The 6,000-nt window shown below is 34.3% G+C and overlaps 1 protein-coding gene across 1 annotated transcript in view; it reads right to left on the minus strand.

The window, feature by feature from the left end:
• Nucleotides 1-3,791, minus strand: part of LOC138130039 (zinc finger protein castor homolog 1-like) — a 144,804-nt gene extending 141,013 nt beyond the window's left edge. Inside the window, exon 1 of the mRNA XM_069046405.1 lies at nucleotides 3,662-3,791. The gene's annotated coding sequence lies outside the window, so the exon portion shown is untranslated. The remainder of the gene's footprint in view (nucleotides 1-3,661) is intronic.
• Between the last annotated feature and the right edge of the window lie 2,209 nt (nucleotides 3,792-6,000).

A 6,000-nucleotide genomic window follows, 5' to 3' on the forward strand; every position in this document is an offset into this window, starting at 1 on the left:
TTATTAAGTGTTTGGATTAATTACTTTGATAAGTAATATTAAATTTGGTACTTGCGATGTCGTCATCTACGCATTTGAGTGTAGAAATACATTATATAGTAGATTACAACGAGATTTTTTTTAATTTTATGCTGTTACAAAATAATGAAGTAAGAATTACAGGATTACAAAAAAGAAACAGATTGAAGAATTTTTGAGGATTTCGAAAGCTGTTGGACGAAAGAGAACAGTTTTTGAAAAATTCTGAAATGGAAATAATTTTTGACGTTTGTTATTTTATTGTGCTTAAGCAGCGAACAAGAGTTTGCGCTTTTGCGTAGTGAAAAAAATGTTTGAACTTAACAGAATGGATCCAAAAATTTTCAAAAAACTTCAAAATGTGAATACTGGTTCGTAATTTTTGAGTTTGGTTCTCTGAATATTCCCTTCCAGTTTTTTTTTGCTCACATACTTTCCCAGGCTCTTCATCATTTCTTTCATTTCTCTTTCACTCTTTCACTTGGATGGGATTGGTTCTACATATTTTTCCAAAAAAAAAAAAAAAAAATAAAATTTGGAATTATTGAAAGAATTTACTTCTTAGAAAAACCAAAACAAAGTATTACGAAAAATTCCAGTTGGTTTACTTTGTCAAAAAAGAATTGAAACTAGTACGTTTTTGCACTGCACTGGTACGAGTATGTCACACAAATAAAAAGAACAGTTAGAACAAAAATGAAGAATAAAAATAATTTTCAGATAAAACTTATTCAAAAGAAATAGGTGAATATGATTATTGTCGTAACAGAAAAGTAAGTATGTATATTCAAATCACATAAAATTATCAGAAATAACAACAGAAAAGGGAAACAAAAAACCATATAACGTTAAAATATAAATTACTCCCCCAAGTTTCAAAATGTATGCAAAATTTAAAAAAGCAGAGACTTGTAGGCGAGAATCATAAAAGCAAAATTACTTAATAGAAAATATAGTAAAGAAAAAATTGAAGAATTGTTATCAAAACAAAAATGACATAAAAATGCCTTCTTCAGAAGTGAAAAAAGTACAGAAATTACTAAAAAAATAAATAAATCCGTAGAACTGAGTAAAACATGCCGTATTAATTAATTTAATTGATTTAGACATTATGGAATAGTTACATATTTACATTAGAGTACGGTAGGAGTATTTTACAGCGCGAAATCTAGGTTTCAGGCTCGAGGCGAAGCCGAGGCTTTGATTAGTTTGAGCGCTGTAAAATAGCTTTTTTTTTAAGGCTAGATTTGACCTATTTTAAAATTATGGAAAATCTATTTGAAAATATTATTTTGAGGTCCTTTAAAATATTGAAGTTTTAACTTAAATTGACATTTGATTTGTTTGAATAATAATAATAATAATAAACGGTGAAATGCTTTTCAATTTTTTCGATTTCAAAATGTTTTCAGGAAATTTGACAGAAAAGCTATTTTGGCGCAAAAAAACGTACGGGGACAATTTTTTTTTGTAACCGTCTTTTCACCCCTTTTCAGACATCACCTTTGATGGACCACACGCGCTTATGGAAGCTCAACAAAATCCCAAAAAATTCACACTAATATAGAAAAGAATTAAAAATGCGCCTCTATCGCTATTTTTGACACTGTGAGGAAGCTTCAAATTGCCCCCAAGATTTTTGAAAACTAGTATCACGCTCGATTCTTACCCTGTCGAGCAGAATATTCAAAAACTGACTACACTAATCGATTCAAAATGGCCCCATTACCCAAAAAATGACAAACCATTCTGATTGTGGAATTTTTATTTTTTTTAGAATTTTTCGAAAATTTCCAGTAATATCGATTTCCACCCAAAACGACCCAAAAATCCGTTATCCGTCCAGATTTTTCGGGGAAATTTGACACCCTGACGTAGTTTAGTGTTGAAAATACGACAATGAGGTCCAATTTGGAGTATGGCAACAAATCAATTTTTTCTGATCGACTGTTTACATTTTGTCCCTCTGTGGACACCACCTCATTTGACCGATCACCACTAATTTATGGGGGTTTCAAAAATTCCAAAAAAATTCACACTTATGTAGAAAAGAACGGGAAATCCGCTTCTGGGACTGTTTTTAACATAGCCTTGCTGGTTCGATCGTGACAAAGCCTCAAAAAGCCTCCATGGTTCCTGAGAAATAGCGTTACCGTCGATTCTTCCCCACCTGGTCGGATATCGAAAAATTGATTGCACTGATAGACTTAAAATGACGCTATTATCTATAAATCTACGATCTACGTGATTCGGAGAACTTTTATTTTTTTATAAAAATGTGACTAATTTTCATTTCTTGGTAAAATGATAAAAACATTTAAAAAAAATCAGATTTGTATAAAAAAGAACAAGGATTCTTTTTCTGTCAAGATTTTCCACCTAGTCCTATTCGTGATGGAGCTTTAAATTGCCACCACGCTTTTTGAAAATTTTTACTAGTTTTAAAAATATGATTGCCTTTTCTAGAAATTTTCGCTTGAAAAAAAAAAATATGATTCCGATGAGGCGTAAGGTGAGAACTATTGATTAATTAATACTTATTTATATTAGAGTGCGGTAGGTGTATTTTACAGCGCGATAACTAGGTTCAGGCACGAGGCAAAGTTGAGTGCCTGATTACTTGGAGCGATACCTACCGCATGATATTTCTATTAGATTGACTTAGATACAGAGCTGCCAATCCAATAGGTTGTATTTTCCCTATTATCATTATAATTATTTATTAGTTAAACAAATTTATCGGAAAAATAATAAAACTAAAAAAATATATGTAAATATGTATCTATGTATGTATTGAAAATTCTAGAAAATTAAAAATTAAATTTTTTGGAAAACAGAAAATAGATAATGTATAGACATACAAAAATACATTAATTAAAATTTCTGTTTGGAGATTTCCTACTTTCTAAAGTAGAAATATTTTGAGAATACTCGTTCACATATTTTTTTGAAAATATACGAGTATAAGAATAAAATAAGATTTCAGATCTTGTTCCCTATTGCTAATTTTTTTTTTAAATATCAAATAATATTAATTTCTCAATATCGGCTATGACATTTGAATTGAAGATAAACGAACAAAATTAATTTCTGATAAAACCAAAAGTTGACAAAGTACTTAATTAAAAAATTAAAGACTTACGATTAGATATCTGACCTGTTGAAATTAGTTTCATTCGATATTTTAAAGCAAAATTTTAATTTAATTCTTCAATAAATAGTGTTTTACTCAAATTAATAACAATAATAATAGCAACTATTCATTATTCAGAACTAGATCGAGGCACATTAAAAACGACACCAAATTTAGCAATCAGAAACTACTTTGATGCGGTTAGGATCGTGAACGAACTGATATCAGTCCACATCTAAACCCTATTGAATTTTCGTGGGATATCGCCTCCAGTTCATCTCGCGCCACTCCAACCTTGATAAGATTGTCGTTTTTGGCACAAACTGACGCCGAATCGACTTAGCAAAATAGAAAAGCACGACTTTCCAGAATTTCCATCGAGCCACCACAATCGTGATACTTCCGCTGCCTCATCATAAGTTCAGGTTTATTTTTACCCGATCGAGCTTAGATTTATTCCGTCGCCTCCCCCAACCCCATTAAGCATAAATCGTCGATATTAATACTCACCGCGGCACATCCACCACTCATCACCCTTGCACAGCACCAGCACGACTCGAAAAATCGCGCGGAATTCTCTCGAATTATCGCGATCGTCTGAATTTTCACAAATTTGGCAAACCCAATTCGGAAACAAGTTTCGAGTGGTCCGATCTCGATCTTTTTGGGCGAGAATCTCCCGAATCGACTCAATATTGTTTGGATTTTATCTAATCTAGCAGACGATTCGGTGTGTAATTTTATAAATTTTGCAAAAAATATGATAATTCCTCACGTCAAGGTTATCATCGTCTCGGAGGCGAGGTTAGAAGAGAATCATCGGTGGATGAGTGCGCGTCGTATGCACAAATTTAAAAATAAAACCACTTATTCCCGTTCCTGAGGGAACACGCCGACATATGGTCTATTTTATAAATTTTTTATTTCGGGATAAGTTTTTTCGACCATTACAGATGTGTGTGCGTAAAAGGGTTAATCAAACCGGAAGTGGGACAGACTCCGCCGGAGGAGAGGCTTAATGCGACGCGATTACGCTTTCCATATTTGCCGGGGATGAGGGTGCGCCAGTGGCGTGGCCACAACTAGGGAGAAATTATCGCGGGACGTGCAATTTTTTTTGTCGACTCACTGTTTAAATAAATAATAGCCAGACACTCGTGATAACGCAGATCGTTTCACTGATAAGGTATTGTAAAAATTGGATTAAGGAATGTATAAATCATGTGACATTGGATTTCAAGTTTGTATGATTGTTGGTGATAATTAATTGGAGTTGGTGTCGTTGGTAGGAAAACCTTGACATTGGCTCCGGAGTAAGATAAATTAGCTATCGATACGATTGTGACGAAAAATTTACAAATTACATTTTTATTCTCGTGAAAACGAGCTCGGTTCATTATTGTATACAGGGTGAGTTAAAAATTATGAAATGAAGGTCTTTTTGTACGTCGCCCAGTTGCGGCCTCGACTTCGCCTCGGTCTTCAATCTCTGAGCTGAGCACAAAAAAACTCACTTCTACTCTTGATGATATAATCTGCTTTTTTCACAATTATTAAAGTATTTTAAAAACGGATTAAAAAAACTTTCAGTACAACATATTTGGCGCCCTCTATTCACAAACTCTCAAAACATTCACTTTGCTCACTAGTGAGAAAATATTATTTCCTCACTAGTGAGAAAATATTAAAGAATCCCGACGCAATTGCGTGTAAATAGCGGTGAAAAAATGCGAAGAATTTTTTAAGCGCTCCCTCGGGACACGTTTCTATATTTAAGATTTTCAAAAAATATGACAGGCATAATGACGGCTGACGGTAAAAGAACCCGAGTCTGCAATGATTAATTTCAGTTTGTCGAAATATCCGGTAAACCATAATTAGAACGGACCATAATTAAGTAAAACCTGAACCTCAGCTAGGAAAAAAACGATAATTCCACCAGAAACGGTTAGATAAAGATCACTTCTGGGCGAAGCTCCACTTCGGTACAATTCCACAACACATCTGGGCCGAGAAAACAATTCGATTCGATAATCCCCAGACGGTTTTTTTCACCCCGAACGTGTCCTCGTTAATTACTCGCGGAAATTAATAACGCACCACACGTTTTCCCTCATTTTCCCCTTTGTAAAGCGTCCACATCCGTCTCCTTAAAAATCGCCGGTTTCCGTAAGCGATTTTTTAGCCGGGATTCTCCCACATAAATCACCCCAACCCCCTACGCATAAAAATTCCCAGTTTGTGTCAAACATCGAGAACAAGCCGCGATGTTTGAAATTTCGTGAAACAATAACCCGTCACAGGGGTGGGATAATTAATAGAGAGGGAGTTTTTTGTGCGGCGAGAAATACACTCCGGCAAGGGTTGACAAACTTCTATTTTTACGTCGCCCTAGCGGTGAGAAAACATTTTAAATTTTATGGAGAAAATGTGACCCGGACTGGTTCTTGCATAACAGTTCTAGTGTAATTAATTTCAACAAATTCGCGATTCTGCGTCGTTTATTAATTAATCCGGGAGGAAAAAATTGTTGTTATTCGTGCGCGACCAGCGGGATCCGATTACCGATTGGTATCCGAAGACACGTGATGATGATGGAGCTTTTTCGGCGATTTTTACAGATCGTTATCGGCACCGTTATCTTCTTCTAATTACCGCTGACAATGATATTGTTTACGAGATAAAAACACAACCACGCATCGCTACAAATCTCTCTTCAATCATTTTACATTTCGCATTTTTTATTCCTTGTACAGTTCCTTAATTACCAATTTCTGAATATCCTAATTCATTCTCTTCTGTTTCATTAAGTATGTGGAATTTTTGCATTTTTTAAGGCTATGACGCTG

Source organism: Tenebrio molitor, chromosome 4 (genome assembly GCF_963966145.1).
Source record: "Tenebrio molitor chromosome 4, icTenMoli1.1, whole genome shotgun sequence".
Taxonomy (NCBI): Eukaryota; Metazoa; Arthropoda; class Insecta; order Coleoptera; family Tenebrionidae; genus Tenebrio; species Tenebrio molitor.